At 48.3% G+C, this 16,282-nt stretch overlaps 1 protein-coding gene across 1 annotated transcript in view; it reads left to right on the top strand.

Moving 5' to 3' along the window:
• The first annotated feature begins 11,547 nt into the window (after nucleotides 1-11,547).
• Nucleotides 11,548-16,282, top strand: part of TNFAIP8L3 (TNF alpha induced protein 8 like 3) — a 36,011-nt gene continuing 31,276 nt past the window's right edge. The window contains exon 1 of the mRNA XM_053595484.1: nucleotides 11,548-11,684. The gene's annotated coding sequence lies outside the window, so the exon portion shown is untranslated. The remainder of the gene's footprint in view (nucleotides 11,685-16,282) is intronic.

Below are 16,282 nucleotides of genomic sequence, written 5' to 3'. Positions count from 1 at the left end.
CGGACAGGAACTGAGATTTTATTCCCAAAATCTATCCATCATTCTTTGAGGGCTGCTCCCCTTAGCTCCCTGGCACGTTAGAAAGCCCACAGGTGTTTGCAATCTGAAGCCATCAGGACGAGGGAAGGTGAGAGGCATCGCGGGCGTGGACAGAGCACCTGCTTACTGGCTCCGGTGCCACCTGGCCTAGTTGCCCCACCTGCCCTCCTGATCCCACACCTGATAGAATTTGGGGGTGAAGGAAGAAAACTAGACTGTGAGTGAGCGCTAACAGGACTGTCCCTAGAGTAAAAAATACCTTTTCTTAGAGTTCAGGAGCCTTTACGTTCTGATTTCTCCCTGGTTCTTGGTTATATTCTTAAAAGGTATTGTAAGGCAACCAGTAGTTAGTAACAAAAAACTTTGGTCACGTAAAGTCTAGTCAAATTAATTTTTGAAGCAAAATAAGAGTCCACTAAATGGCAGGTTGTGTTAGAGAAACTCTCTACAGATGGAAACTGACTTTTTGGTGTCCCCTCAAGTAATGGGAAACGGCCACACCTCAGAGTCAGTGTGCAGGTTGGGGGCTGTTGTCCCAAGAGGGATACCTGAGTGTAAAGGGAGAAACTGAGGCAAACGCCAAATGCACTGACTTCTACTCTCTGGGGTAGAGCCAAAGGGAACACTGAGGGCTAGTGGATAGACAGGTGCTCAGGGCACAAGGGGTGCCAGGTTACAGACAAGATGCATCCCCCCTCACCTCGGGGCGGGGAAAGGGACTTGGTCAGGACTGGCTCAGGAGCTAGCAGGGGAGGGAGGACACAAGAAGACATGTTCAAGTCATGCAAGATGGCAAGCCGAAAGTGCTCAGAACTGGCATCTGAGGAGGCCTGGCACATGCAGTCCCTGACTTACTCAGTTAGGCCCCACGTCAAATTCATGAACAGTCAGAACACAAATCCAGGTGTCTTCACTCCAACACAGCAGAAATTACTCAATGCTTAGTTGTCCGGAGGCAGGCTAGGAAGAAGACATGGGCTCCAGGAACACAAGGGCATGCAGGCCAGAAGGTCCCATGAGGATAACTCAGGGAAGAAGTGCCTGAGGCCAAGCCAGAGAGCCAAACCCGACAGCCGTCACAGCAACACATGGGAGACAGGCCTGAATCTGGGAGAAGGGGAGGCAGGAGTGCTCACACCAGGGATGGGGCTGCCACAGGCTGAGAGCTAGAGAAACACAAGAAATGAAATGGGGGCTGTGGGTGGGGAGCCAGGGCAGGGGACAGACAGAGACTGAAGTGGAGTAGGACAGGGCTGGCCTGTAACAAACCCATCACGGCTTTGACCCTGCTGAGTTCTTTATTCTGATATTATCTTTAGGGCTGTCCTGTGGGTGGGGAGCAGAGCAGGAGAGCAGAGAAGCAGGCTGTCAGACAAAGAAGAATGATGGTTCAGAAAGTCTGGGCTCTGGCTTGGGCGTAGCTGGATTTGGGCAAGGCTGGAAAGGGGAGACGAGCCAAGAGCGCATTGTTGCAGCAATCGTATCTCGGGCAGAGAGCTGGGAGGAGGGACCACAGACATGGAAAGGAAAGGGTAAAATCAAGGCTTATAGCAGAAATGGCATCACAATTTGATAGGGCTTTGGATGCCAACATGGAAGTCAGACAGAAATAAGGGAACTAATTTGAAGCCTATGAGCCTAGGGAACTGAGGGCTGTTGGCACCTTGGATGCAACAGAGATGTAATTGTTGGAAAGCTGTGATTGTTTGGAGAGAGCTGAGAGTCCTTGCGCAGACCCCACCCTCCACTCTATACTGGGCGAGGAGAGCATGACGGGATTTCAATTCCTGTTTCTGAGGCTGTCCTCTTTCATGCCAGCAACTCCCCATTCCTGTTAACTCTTGCAGCAATAACACCTATAATAAGGAAGAAGGAGGGTGTCCTGTACTTTTGTTTTCTGGGACAAAACCCCAATATTTGATCCTTGGACTTATTGATTTCATCAAGAGATATTAAAGTATGAGTTATAGACGGGTGGAGGATGAACCATGTTCCTGAGTTCTTGACAATTATGTGACTGAGATAAAATCCACATTAGAGGAAAGTAACACAGTATTTAAGAGGATAGAAGATCATAATTAAGCCAACTGGAAATATGGTATCAACATGTCTGTTTGGAGGAATGACCAGTTCACTTGACCAAGGTCACTATGACTCAGATATTATACGATAATGATGTTATCCTGAAACTGCTTCAATAAATCTAGCCACCCATAAATGTCTAGATAATACAAATTTGGCAAGATGTAAAAACCAGCTAAGATTGATACTGACAGCCAAAGGAGAAAGTTGTTGAAACATTGGAAGCTCCCACGGGAGGATACGTGTTAACGGTCCGAACGAAAATAAATCTTATATTCTTGGCTATGGGAGGATTTCTTATCTCTGCAATAGTGCTTGAGCTGCTAAGATACTCACAACTACAGGCAAGAGATGGGGAAATAACAGAGACAGGCCCTGGTGTCAGCTGCTAAGGGATACATCAAGTCTGCCTTTCTTCAGAGAACAATCAAAGGTTTATGGCAACCAGGGATCAGATGCAGTGACTGGAAGATTCCTCCCTCAGAAGTGTTGATGCCTTCAACCAGGCAGATTGCTCTGAACACAGAAGGGAGGGATCCCTTTAAGGTCAATGCCAAGAGAAGACTTGGTAGGAAATAAAATGTTGGCTAGAGAGAAGAGAGAAATGAACAGTTTGAAAACCCAGAAAAGAATAAAAGGGAGGGGGCAATAGGGAAGGAATTCATTGAAGAGATGAAGAAATTGAAAAAGGCTTTGGTCAAGTCCAGCTTTTGATGATTCCATCCTGGGTTGAGATGGGCCACGAGAACACTGGTACCTGGGAGGTAAAAACAGGGAAAGATCAGTATTGGGAGATTTGGAAGAGACTGAAAAGTGGACATAGTAAAGGAGAGAGCAAGGGCCGTGGAGGGCCACAGAAATATGATGAGATCTCCGGGAGGAGGGTCAGAGACCTGGGTTTGAGTCCCAGTTCTGTCCCTAACTTTGGACAAGCTACTCCATCTTTCTAGATTTATTTCTTTGTGCCCAAAGCAATGGGGTTAAACCAAGTGACTTTGAACATTCCTTCTCCCTTCTACAGCCCGCAATTCAACATAGGCATTATGAAATCAGAGACTTACATAAATGGAACCTTCCGGATTGGAACGTGTATTTAGCTTTTCTAAGTAGAAAATGCTGTGAAGGGAGGAATAAAAAGGTTCCACTCAACACTTGGCGAGCAATATTTGTTCTGTAAAATAATTAGCAAGCATTATTGAATGGGGCTGTCACATAATTACAAGAGAATTAAAAGGAAAAAAAGAATTTAGGAGATTCAGTTTTCCCTTCCATAGCTCAGCAGGGTGATTAACATAAACAAGTGGAGGATGGCTAATAAAAATACATGCAGGAGAGAAAGCCAATGTGAAATGGAAACAGTGCCGGTCTAGAGGTCAGAAGCCTTGAGTTCAGTCCCAACTCTGCCACTTCCAGGACTTGGGTGTGTCATTTCCTTTTTGTGCCTCAGCTTCCAGAGAAGCCTAAAGATCTTGGACTCCAGCCTCCTACAAAGCTCCAAAGAATACCCTGACCAGGGTCAGTTTTTTGGTTGTTGTTGTTTGATACAGAGTCTCACTCTATTGCCTAGACTAGAGTGCCAAGGCATTAGCCTCGCTCATGGCAACCTCAAACTCCTGGGTTCAATTGATCCTCCTGCCTCAGCCTCCTGAGTTCGTGATTACAGGCATCTGCCACAACACTCATCTAATTTTTCTATTTTTAGTAGAGATTGGGGCTGGCTCCTGATCAGGCTGATCTTAACCTCCTGAGCTCATGTGATTCTTCCACCTCGGCCTCCCAGAGTGCTAGGATTACTGGCATAAGCCACCGTGCCCAGCCTCGTTGTAATTATTAAACAATTGTTTCTTATCCTTGTGTATTTGAACCAATAATGTCCAACTAAAAAAGTATTTTATATATTTTCAAAAGAGGTGATGTAATGCAGGGAACTGGCTACATGGCTAGTGGAAGAACTAAGAAGCCAAACAGAGGACAACAGACATCAGCAACGTCAAGAAGCCACTTCCACCTGGGCTGAAGCCCGAGAGGGAGAAGGTGCTGGGGGACCTCGTGGAAGCTGGAACCAGTCAGTCCAACTGGTAGGAGCAGGAGCCACAGAGGAGACACAGCCACTGTAGGAGGCGCCGAGATTAAGGGATAAAGGACTGAGGGGAACCTCCTGGCTATTTCATCCCCCACCTGCCAATCTTCTGCCAGCGCCTCCTATTAGCTTGGTCCAGCAAGAAACCAGCTGGCACAGGAGTGTGGCAAATGCAGCCTGCAGGGTTCAGTCCCTCTTCCTTGCAGAGGAGGGAAAGGCCAGGGGATGGAGCCGAGGATAAGCAGGCCAGGATGGACACAGATCCAAATTCTACTTTCCTATAACTTCCACCCGCCAGTCCTGCATCAGCCTAGAATGTAAGTCTTTGCATATTTGAGGACCTACATCCAGTCATGCCTGCTTGCTAATGTTGTTCTCCTTGCCCAGCCTGACATGCAAACTTCCTCATGCAGAAAGGCTTACAGACCTCTTCTGCTCCTCAGGGGGCTCCTCTCCTTACCGTGCAGCACCGAACATTCATAAGACCCCCGGTGTCCATAATACACGCACTAGCTCTGATACAGAAGAACCATTCCTGTCCTCTTGGAGCAATACAGCTGTTATCCCTCTGTTGACTCATGTTGATCTTAGGAACAGCTAAGATCCACATATTTTTTCACTTGATTTTAGCCAAAAGGCCAAGAAGCGATCACATATTTTTTCCGTATGATTTCAAGTCTTCCCTGACTTCTCCTAGCAGGGCAATCTACTCATTTGATAAGTACCACCATTAGATTATTTTTCTAAATCACTGTTAATGTTACTATTTTTTTTAAATTAGAACACACCATACCCAGCCTCTTGCACCTTTTGAATTTTATTTTCTTAAAATAAATAAATAAATTAGAATAAACCAAAGCCAAGAACAGAGCTCTGTGTCACTCCACTGGAGACTTCCCCCCAAGTTCCCTCAGAGCCATGAATCAAGCCTCACTGGTTAGGATTGTAAAACCAGCTCCAGATCCACCTAACGGCAAGGAGATTGCACAAGATTGCATCAAATTCTTTACTTAAATCACAACATATGGTATCTGTGGCAGTCATTTCTCTTTGCTTTCTACCTAAAACGCAGAGAGCGCTCAACTAATACTTGCTACATTGAATTTGAATAAACTTATCTTGATTTATACACATAATGATCCTGTTTAAATAAAGTCAACATAGTTATTATAGTATGATATAACAAGGAGCCTATATCGGCTGCTGGGTGATCACCATTTTTTTCTTTAAATGTTTATAAACCTGTTTGTTCCGAACTTTTGCTAGACAGCAAGAAACACGTCACCAATCAGGTATTTCTGGAATGCAGCTTCTTCCATTTGAAAACTGGGGCAGCATTGCCCCATCCAGTCTTTGAGTACTTCCTGGCTTCCCGAAAACGATGAAGACACTAGTTGCTGCTGTAGCCTCGTGGATCTTGCCTCAGGCTTCTCCCCAGTGGGAATAATATTAATCCTTCCCATGCCACAGAGCTGTGTAAGGAAGTATCCTGGGAGATGGGAAGGCACTGGACACAGCTGAAACAGTACTCAGGGTGCCCACATGGGAGCTGTGTGGATCCTTGCAAGAACAGGCCCACAGGGCAGCACAGTCTCGTCCTGTAGCTCCCACAGAAAGCACAGCAGGACCAGTCACCATATGCAATCAGCGAGGCTTAACTTCTGATTCTGGTGCTGCTGTGTAAAGAGCTTACGAATAACCCCCCAGGAAGCTGGCCAGAGCACAACAGAGATTGGGCCCGTGAAGTTGTCTTCTCTCTCCCTCTTTCTCTTCCTCTTTTCTCTTCCTCAATTTCCTCTCCCTCTGAATCAGTGTTTTTAGAGTCACTGCATTAGCTGTTCAGGAAGTTGTCCTGGAGGCAGTTCAGGAAGCAGAAGCTAAGAACCTGGAAGAACAGCTGAATGCCCGAGTTGCCAGCCTTATTCACCCTCTGCCTCCCACAAGGTGTCTGGACTTGGATGGGGCTGTGCGGAGGACGGGTTGCCCACAAAGAAAGTGTGAAGGAAACTTTCCAGTTCTCTCCTAAACCTATAGGAATCCCCTCTGGGCTTGATCAATTCTTGACAAATTCAAGAATAAATTCAAAAACCCACCCTCTGCCTAGCCCATAAAAATTCTTGGTAGCTTTAAAGTCTCAGGATACATGCAGAGATTACTTTGTTAGCTGCAATTTTCTGTCTTCTGTCTCCAAAGGTAAACCCAGGAGGCTGCTAAAGATGCACAGACATCGATTAAAGATGTATGCAAAGATTTAGATATGAGGATGTTTACTGATGCTATTGTAGCAGAAAATGAGAAACAACCTAATAGTCCAAAAATACTGTTTAGATACATTCTGGTCCATCCATCCAACAGGATACCGTGCAGCTATTAAAATCATGTTAAAATGGGCCGGGCATGGTGGCTCATGCCTAGAATCCTAGCACTCTCGGAGGCTGAGGCAGGTGGATCACTTGAGCTCACGAGTTTGAGACCAGCCTGAGCAAGAGTGAGACCTGTCTCTACTAAAAATGAAAAACTGAGGCAAGAGGATCACTTGGGCCCAAGAGTTTGAGGTTGCTGTGAGCTATGATGCCACGGCATTCTACCAAGAACTGAGACTCTGTCTCAAAAAAAAAAAAATCATGTTCAAATGATGCTTATAACATATTGTCAAAAGGAAAAAGCAAGTTACAAATGCAGAACACTGTATACACAAAGGGAAAATTTCCAAATGATATATTGTTAGCAGTACTTGCAACTGGTAGAATTATGAATGGATTTTTTATTTTCTTCTTTTTTGCTTATATGTATTTTCCAGTTTTTCTATAGTGATGTGCATTGTTCTTGAAATGAAAGGTAGGGTGGGAGGAATAATAAAAGCTTATCTTTACTAGCAAGAAAGAAATACACCTAGCACTTTGGGAGGCCAAGACAGGAGAATTGCTTGAGACCAGGAGTTTGAGACCAGCCTGAGCAAGAGGGAGACCCTGTCTCTACAAAAAAAGTAAAAATATTAGCTGGGTGTGGTGGTTCATGCCTATAGTGCCAGCAAGTCAGGAGGCTGAGGCCTCTGCTTGAGCCTGGGAGTTTGAGGTTGCAGTGAGCTCTGGTGAGGCTTGGATGACAAAGCCTCTACTCTAGCTTGGGTGACAAAGCAAGACCCTGTTTTTAAAAAGAAGAAGAAGAAAATAGGAAAATTCCCTCTTTCAAGGCTGTTTTCCAGCATGCTGTCCCGTCAGGTAGATATAAAGCAAGGTCGGACCCTATGGTCCAGCTTGCCTGGAAGCCACCTTGGCTCTGGGCAAAAGCTTCCTTGGGACCAGGGTCTACCTTGAGACGAGTTATTAAAAATGGGCCTGTCTTGGCCAAGCTTTCACCCCTAAAGACCAAGAGGCACTTCAGCCCAAAGAAAACTACAGTTTCAGAGCCCATAGGTTCTTGGAGCAGCGCAGCAGCCCTAGCATGTGAAAGGTTCTCCCTCCCTCCCTCCACTTCTGAAGCCTTGCAGACAGCTCCCGCTCCATCCCACAAGAGGAGACAGGCAGATGAGTCATAGCACTGGCTCCGACTAAAGGAGTATTATTGTGTTAGGAGAAATGGATCTATTTTATTATCTGTCTCTTGACACCTTACAAATAGATATGCTTTTCCCACCAGACTCACAATTCCCTTAAAAAGTCAACAATTTCATTTGCTGAAGTTAAAAAATGACCAATGAGAGTTAGAAACTCATGTCTGAAGAGCTGCCAGGATGAAAAGATGTAGTGGAAATACTGAGGAAGGAGGTTTATAACCCTCAGACTCTAGATTCAAGTCTGCAGAGTGATGCCATTCTTCTAAAAATATACAGAGGAACCACAGAAACCCTGTCTCCTCTCTCTCTTTTTCTTTATTAAGAAATATACCAGAATTGGTTAGCAAAGGGAGATTCACCACCTCAGACTTTACTGTTTTTAATGCTGGGGCAGGGGGGAAGGTGATGGTCTGGGATACTATTTTAAGGACTTCCTTCTCTTACCCAGATTTTTTCCATACTGGGAGGACAGATAAGGTATGTTCCACTAATGCTCCTTGTTAAAACTCACATGCGTGCCAGCAGGCATTTCCCTTTGTCTTTCTGTCCTATGACAACAGATTGCATGTCATAGGAAATTGGAATGAAGACCTTATTTTGTTTGGATCTCTCCTCTCCATTGTTTAATTCCACACTCAATTTTTCATTCTATATTTGCCTCCCTTTGCAGAAATATATCACGAGTACATACAGAAACAGCTAAATGAATGGGTATTGTTTATCAAAGCACTCACCTCAGAGACTTTTCAGGGCACGTTGACCAGCTCTTCCTTCTTTTTTTTTTTTTTCAGTTTTTGGCCGGGGCTGGGTTTGAACCCGCTATCTCTGGCATATGGGGCCAGCCCCCTACTCCTTTGATCCACAGGTGCCACCCCAACCAGCTCTTCCTTCTCCTTGTCCCCAAGCACTCATCTCTGGACAATAAATGTACTAGGTACACAGTAAAGCCCCAGTGACCAACCTGCATGCATGTGCTGCAAATGTGCAGTCCCAGTACTTTCTCTCCTGTTAATCAAGTTCCAGTACGTGAGCTTCCCTGTTTTTCCTTTCCATAGATGTCTCCATGGTATTTCTGTCTCTCTCAGCCTGCAACCCAGGTCACCTGTCCATTACAAAATATAAACAAACAAAACCTAAAATGCTTCCAAAATGTGCCAGGGAAGGAGGTCTGGGGAAATAGAGAAAGTTTTACATTTCCTGTTGTTGACTCCAGGCCTGCCCTGTAGGGGAAGCTGAATGCTTTCCAATCCAATATGCTCTGTTCTGTGAAACTATCACAGTTGTTTTGCCTTAAGACTGCAAAGCTATATGGCTAACTTTTTAAATGACCTGATTTTTTTTGTTTTTCTTTTTTCTTTTTAATTATTATGAGTACATAATAATTTATATCTTTATAGAGTATGTGTGATATTTTGATGCAGGCATACAACGTGAATTAATCAAATCACCGTAATCGACTGGGGTATCCATTACCTCAAGCACTTTACATTTCTGTTAGGAAAATTCCAACTCCACTCCTTTAGTTATTCTTAAGTATGCCCTTACTTGTTTATTATAATCACTTTGTTGTGTAAATATGATTCATTCTATCTCTATATTTTTGCACCCACCCCCTCCAACCCTTCCCAGTCTCTGGCAACTGTCACTCTACTATCTCCATAAGATCAATTGATTGTTATTCGGTTTTTGAGTATCAACTTATATCCAAACTTTGCCATATTACTTTTTTCCTTTTTATTTAAAAATGCAATTTTAAATTTTTTTGTATTTCTAAACAGAATCCCTCAGATCTGGAATTAATGTCCTTTCTGTGTATCAGACATTAACTGTGGGCCATGCATGGTGTAACTGCTTCCACACTGATTATTTCATTCTCATAATCACCCTATGAAGGAGATGCCAACACCTGAGGAAGCTGACGGTTAAGCCATTTTCCCAAGATCACAAATGTGGTGCGAACATTTCATCGAAATCCATCCAACTTTCATCTCTGCAGGCCACGAGTTTGGTCACACGGAACACTATTTCTGAGAATAGAGCTGTATTGGCCCTGTGGTGGCCACAACGGCAGGAAAGAAGGCAGCCCTGGGGGAAAGCAGAAGCCAAAACTCTCCCCTGACACAACAGCACAGTGGCTGGGAGCAGCTCTGGGCATCAGCTCTGATTTCAACCCCACTTCACACCCACTTATAACACCTGAGACCACAGGGAAGTTTTCTACTCTCTGGACTCAGTTTCCACATCTGTAAAATGGGGGTGATAATACTAGTAGGTTGGATTCTACGAAATTGCCAACCTTTGACCATTTTTGGCCTGCAAAAAGGTATTTTCAAATGGTTCAGCTTAAATTCTTCACTGGGTCCTTGTACAGGTTAAACAAGAGGGCATAGGAAACATTCTTCCTCTCCCTGATTTCCTGCCTTGCAGGTCATACTCTGCATTCTCCGGATAGACTTTATAGACAGAGAAGCCAGCTTGAGGTTATGGAAGTGTTGGAGCCTTAAGTCAGGGAGACAATAAAACCGCAGGGATAATCAAGAATTACCAACTAAGAGTGGGGCGTGATGGCTCATACCTACAATCGGAACAGTCTGGGAGGCCAAGGCAGGAGGATCACTTGAGCGCAGGAGTTTAAAACCAGTCTGAGCAAGAGCAAGAATAGAAAAATTAGGCGGGTGTGGTAGCGGCACCTGTAGTCTCAGCTACTGGGGAGGCTGAGGCAGGAGGATCGCTTGAACACAAGCGTCTGAGGTTGCAGTGAGCTAGGCTGATGCCATGGCGCTCTAGCCTGGGCAACAGAGTGGCTATTGGTGCAAAACAAAAAGAAAAACAAAGATCTTACTGCTCCATAAATTTTCCCCCTAGGTTGTGTTCTTAATTAGTAAATAGGTTTACAAACTTTTTTTTTTTTTTAAAGAAAATGGGGGTGGAGGTGGTGTTTCAGGAAGTTCAGCACTTCTGCGTTTAATCCCATCCAGAAAGAAGACGTTTCAAGATTAATTCTCGCCCCTTGACTCGCAGGCGCTTGATTGACTGCTCGATCGGCCGGGCGGGCCCAGCCTTTCAGGCCAGCCGGGGGTCCCTACTCGCCAGCCCCCGGCGTCTTGCCCCCCTGCGCCGCGCACTCCGGAGACCCAGCGCGGCTGGAGTTAGCGTTACCTGCCCCATGCGGTTCGCTCCTCTCCGGAAGCAGGCCCAGCGCTGGTCCCTCCCGTGCATCTTATTTACCTCCCACAGTCCCCAGGAGAAGGAAAATGTCATTCCCACCCCTTCGTCCCATCCTCCAGGAGAGGAAAAAGACACACACATGGGTCTCTCCCGAGGTCTACTCAGCGTTGAAGTCAGACTTGAACCCCGGGAACCCTAGAATTCGGAACACTTGGAACCCCTCCTTTTCCTACGCCGAGTAGAGGGGCTTTTTAGCCCCCGAATCCGCAAACTTGGCCACACCCTAAGGAAGGGGCTCTGTCTCGCCGACTGGCATAACCTCGCTGCGCTCCTCAAGTTGGAGGGCTCCCGGCGCCGGGCGCTGGCGTGGAGGAGTGGCGCCGCCCCCGAAGTATTTAACCCCAGCGCGGACCCCGCTGGGCGCCGGACGCTCCGGCTCCCCAGCGCTCGTGCCTCCCTCCTCCTCCCGACTCTCTCCCGAGTGCTCCACCCTCCGCCCCGCGCTCGCCTGGCGCGCAGGCACCGGCCGGCGGGCACTGGGAGCTGGGCGCGGGCGGCGCTCGCCTCTGCGAAGCAGCCCCCGGCCGCGGCCGCAGCGCACTGCCCGGGCTTTAGCCGCCCGGCTGCCCGCACCGAGTGCGCCACGGCACCCCGAGCGCCCCGCAGACCGGCAAGTGGTCGTGGACGCCCAGCAAGCAGCCCGCAGCATGGATTCGGATTCCGGGGAGCAGAGCGAGGGCGAGCTCGTGTCCGCCGCAGGTACCGAGGGGCCGCGGCTGCCCAGCCGGGAGGGCTGGGGCTGGGGAGGAGGGGAGGCTGGGGCAGGAAATCGCGAGTATTTCTTGGAGCTGCCAGGCTGGAGGCCGATCGCCAGTAGCCGGATCCCTTCCAGGCCAGGACTGGGGATTGCTCCGCTCTCTGAGTTTGTTTCGGGGCTTACCCCAGCTCACAGCACTTGGGCGCGCAGAGGGGAGAGAAGGCGTTTTCGCGGGTGGCTGTCTGCGCTGCCAGTCGAGACTGCGGCGGGCTCGGGTCGCCCCGGCTGGGTGGGGGTGGGGAAGAGTAGGGCAACCAGCTCCTGTAGTTTGCTGCGGCCGGTGTTGCAACACGTCTGCCTTTTGAAATAACTTTCCGAGCTCCGGCCCGGTCCTCGAACTCCGGGCGCCAAAGCCACGCTGTGGAGCAGGTGACCGGGTCCGAGAGGGATATACTCCGGGAAGAAAAGGACCCGCGAGTGAATGGCCGGGGTCAGACCACAGCTCATGACTGCGGTTCCTGGGGCTCCTGGCCAGCCGGTGCAGAAGCGCTCGTCATCACTACCGCGCAGCCAGCAGAGAGGTCCGGGGGAGGGTCCCCGAACCCAGACGCGGGGGCACCGCAGCCGGGTTTCGCCTTTAAGAGGCGCCGCCGGCTTTTCACAGTCGATAGTTATCAAAGCAATAGGTGGATGCATACTTCGGGGGAAAAATGAATGTCCTCCCCCGCCGCTCCCTGATACTGAGCAACAGGAGGAAGCCACCCACGCCGTGGGTTGCCTTGCCGCGGGGTCTGCCAGCCTCCGCCAGACGGCTCCTCCCCCCGCTCACCGGGCAGCGCACCTGGGACCCGCTCGCCCTCCGCACCGGCCCGCCGGGCTCGCGTAGCCCTGAAGGTCAGCGCCGGGTCACAGGCTGGGACCCTCCTGGTGCCAAGCGCAGCCCGGGTCTAGCACCTACTCTTCCCTGTGTCAGACCAGAGCGCCGAGGGTGGGGACCAAGTGACAGAGAGGCACCGTCAGCCCAGGCGGGGGTGTAGGAAAGGCAGGTTAAGGAACCAGGCAGGACTGCGCCCTGAGTCTATTATTCCCCTTCGTCCTCACAGAACCTCGCCAGGGGATTATCTCTATTTTACAGAGGTCCAGAGAGGTTCCGGGGCTTGCCCCACTCTCACAGCCAGGCAGTAGGCAGGGCCAAGTGACACCCTTCACCTGCACCAGGTCCCTCAGAGGACAGCTGTGGTCTACACCATGGAGTTGGGTAGGTGGATGGATGCCTGGCCGAGAGGGAAGGCCTCGCGAGGATTCCTCTGTGTGTGTGTGGTGTGTGTGTGCGCGCATGTGTGCAAGAGCCACCTGCTCTGCGTAGGTATGTGTGGATGTAATTCATAAACATGAGCCCTTTGCATGCCTGTGTTTCTGTGACTATAAAGCACGAAGATTTTGCTTCACAGGGGGCTCATCGTTAAAAGTTGCTGTAGGTGTTTTGTGTGTATCTAAGTACATTTCCAGAGATAAAGGGGGAGGAGGCACATTGACACTGACACTTGAGTCTCTCAAAATCCCGGGGACTAACAAACACTCAGGCTACCCGTGCCACAGCCTCCATCCCTTTTGCTGCTTGAGGGAGGGGGGAGGAGGAGAAGGCCTGTAGAGAAGTGGGGGAGGGGAGGAGACTGCAGACTCCTTGGTACTTGGGAGAAAGTTCTCACCACCCTGCTGTTTTCTCCCCCAGCCCACCCTGGTGTCTGATATCCCTGAGTATGCTTACATGAGTCTGTGTCGGAAGCCTGTGCACAGCTAACACCAAACATACCACTAAGGTCAGATGGGTGGGATGAAGAGTGGGGCGGCCAGCTCCACGGAGCTGTCACCATTTGTTTGCTATAGTCCTCTCTTCTCTCTGCATGTGCATGAATCTCACAAGTTGAACATTTATTTTAATGTCACAAGCCATTCTTCGACACGGCATTCAGTTTCCCTCATTATTTTTAGTCTTAAAGTATTCTCTGTGACAAAGCTTCACAAGTGGATGCTTTGCTTACGGCTGCCTCCTGTCAAACGGAAACCCTTGCTGCAGATTCAGATACAAGTTAAATGACAGGTATTCCACCCCTAGAGATTGACCTTTGGCCGTGCAAGAAACTTGGCATTGCTCTGCGGACCTGCACCGTGCTCTGAGGACCTGCACTGTGCAAGCTGAATGAGTGTGTAGCTGAGAAAGGCAGCAGAGTGATCCGGGCCTCTGGAGTTCTTAGGTGTGTTTCTGTGTGGGCCAGCCTCTTAGGGAGTTGAGAAGAGAGAGCTGCTCCCAACTCCACACCCTTTCCTGCCTGGACTTGTGAAGACTTGTCATAAAATGGACCTTATAAGGTTAAGAGGCTGGACTTTGGAATCAGACAGACCTGGATTTCCATCTTCACTGGATGGGCAAGGTTAAGGTTACTTAACCTCTCTAACCTCAGTTTTCCTCTTTGTAAAATGGAGAGAACAACAGTGCTACCGGGACTTACAAAAATTAAATCAAAGAACACAAGAGTGTTCCTGGTAATCATTCAGTAAATGGTAACTACTTTGACTATCACTTGATTGGCTTAATTGTTGTAAGAAGATTGCTGAACAACAGACCCCAGCTTCATAAAATAGTAATCGTTAGGCATGTGTAAGATGATTAATATTTCATCATTATTGTTGCATTAATATAATTGCTTAAAGAGATTTGTTTGGAATTTTCCCCCTTTTCAGTCTCATTCTCTCTAGTGTGTGTATGTGTGTGTTGAGGGGTATTTTCAATTTACCTCTTTCTCATCATCATCCATCTTCCCGCTCAAGAGATGAAGATGGTGGCCGGGCATAGTGGCTCATGCCTGTAATCCTAGCACTGTGGGAGGATTGCTTCAGCTCAGGAATTTGAGACCAGCCTGAACAAGAGCAAGACCCAGTCTCTAAAAAATAGCCAGACGTTGTGGCAGGCACCTGTAGTCCCAGCTGTACTCAGGAGGCTGAGGCAGGGTGATCACTTGAGCCCAGGAGTTTGAGATTAGTGTGAGCTATGATGCCACAACACTCTGTCTGGACAACAGAGTGAGACTCTGTCTCAAAAAGAAAAAAAATGGGGACATTCCAATCCGCAGCTTTCACCACCCTCTCCTCCTCCCTAGGGAGAATTGTGGAAAGCAGAGGGCCCCTTGTCCAGCTAACCTGGAAATGAAGGAGTTTCTTTTTTCCTGCTGCTCCACATAGAAGAAGTGGGGGCAACCCCCTTCCCTTCACCCCTACTCCATTGGTAAACCTGTTCCCTTCAAGGTGGCAGGAGGCCCCAGAGGTGCTGACCCTCCTCCCTTCACCTTTGCCCATCATGGTCACCTTCCTGTCATTTGGCAGAAGAGGGAGGAAATCTCCACAGACCACTCACTATTTATTGTACCCTTTCAAGAGACTCTTCCAAAGGTCTCCCCACTGCGCGCATGTGGTGCGGGGCAGGGGGCGGGAGGTTGTTTCCTCCTGGATTTTCTGTTTTTCAGAAAGCACTGGGATGCCTCTAGGTCGTTCTGCTGCCTGCAGCTCTCCTCAGCCTTTCTATCATTTTATGGATCTTTCTATGATTAGGAAAAAGGCAGGGTTTATGGAACACTGGACTCATTCCAAGGACTCAGCTTGGCAGTTTCTCCTTTGGCAAACCCACCATCCATCTCTCAGAAATCTTAGAGCTTGGTGTATCCTCTCGGGAGTAGTTGAGAGTCTTTCCTAAGAAGCAACAGGGGAGTAAACGTTAGCGACGTCAACTTTTTCCCTTTCTGGCTTGGAAGACCAAGGCATCTACCTAGCAGAGGGCAGATACAACCCTGCCTCCCCCCCCCAAATAGATGGTCCAGGGCAGTGGAGTCAAGGGGGCATCCTTGTGATGGAGTTGGAATGGTAGGGGAACCCCAAGAGAAAGAGAGGACTGGGGAAACAGCAGGCCTATAACTCTGCCTTTCCTGTCTCTCTACTCCCATATGTCCTAACCAAGTAACAAGAAATGGGTAGGGGAGGAGAAAAGACACTCCCAGAGTCAGATACAGCTTGAACAAAGACACAGATATACAGGCAACTAGAATAGCGGGCATATACTGGAGAGTCCCAGGAAATAAAACTAGGTGAGTGTAAGAAGGCCAATTATAACAGGGTCTTAATACCTTGGTCCTGAGTGCCTGGGGGCCCCCATGATTGTTGAACAGAGATGTGTTCATAGGAGAGCTGGCTTTTCAGAAGCTGCACCCAGCAGAGATGGAGAAATTTGGGTTTTACCTGGGCTTGTCACCTCTGCCCCCAGGATGTGTGTGGCCACGGCACAGGAAAGGGCAGTGACACTAAGGCAGAAAGGAAGGAAGTAAATGGCATTTCAGAGAAATCAACAACAGAAGTTGTGACAGATTGTACAAATGGTAAAAAGAGAGGGAGAGTGGAAGGAGATGGTGGCATGTTGAGTTGGATGAAGATGCTCCCCCTTCCTTCAGCCACTTGTCAGGGGGGGTTAAAGGTTCTTTGGTTAAAGGTTCTTTCCCCTGGTAAATTATGCAGCTGCACTGGTTTTCAGGGATTGTGAGTTTGGGGGGGTTGG

This window comes from Nycticebus coucang, chromosome 6, assembly GCF_027406575.1.
Source record: "Nycticebus coucang isolate mNycCou1 chromosome 6, mNycCou1.pri, whole genome shotgun sequence".
In the NCBI taxonomy this organism is placed as follows: Eukaryota; Metazoa; Chordata; class Mammalia; order Primates; family Lorisidae; genus Nycticebus; species Nycticebus coucang.
The sequence above is the reverse complement of the archived record's forward strand: the minus strand, read 5'-3'. Positions and strand labels throughout refer to the sequence as shown.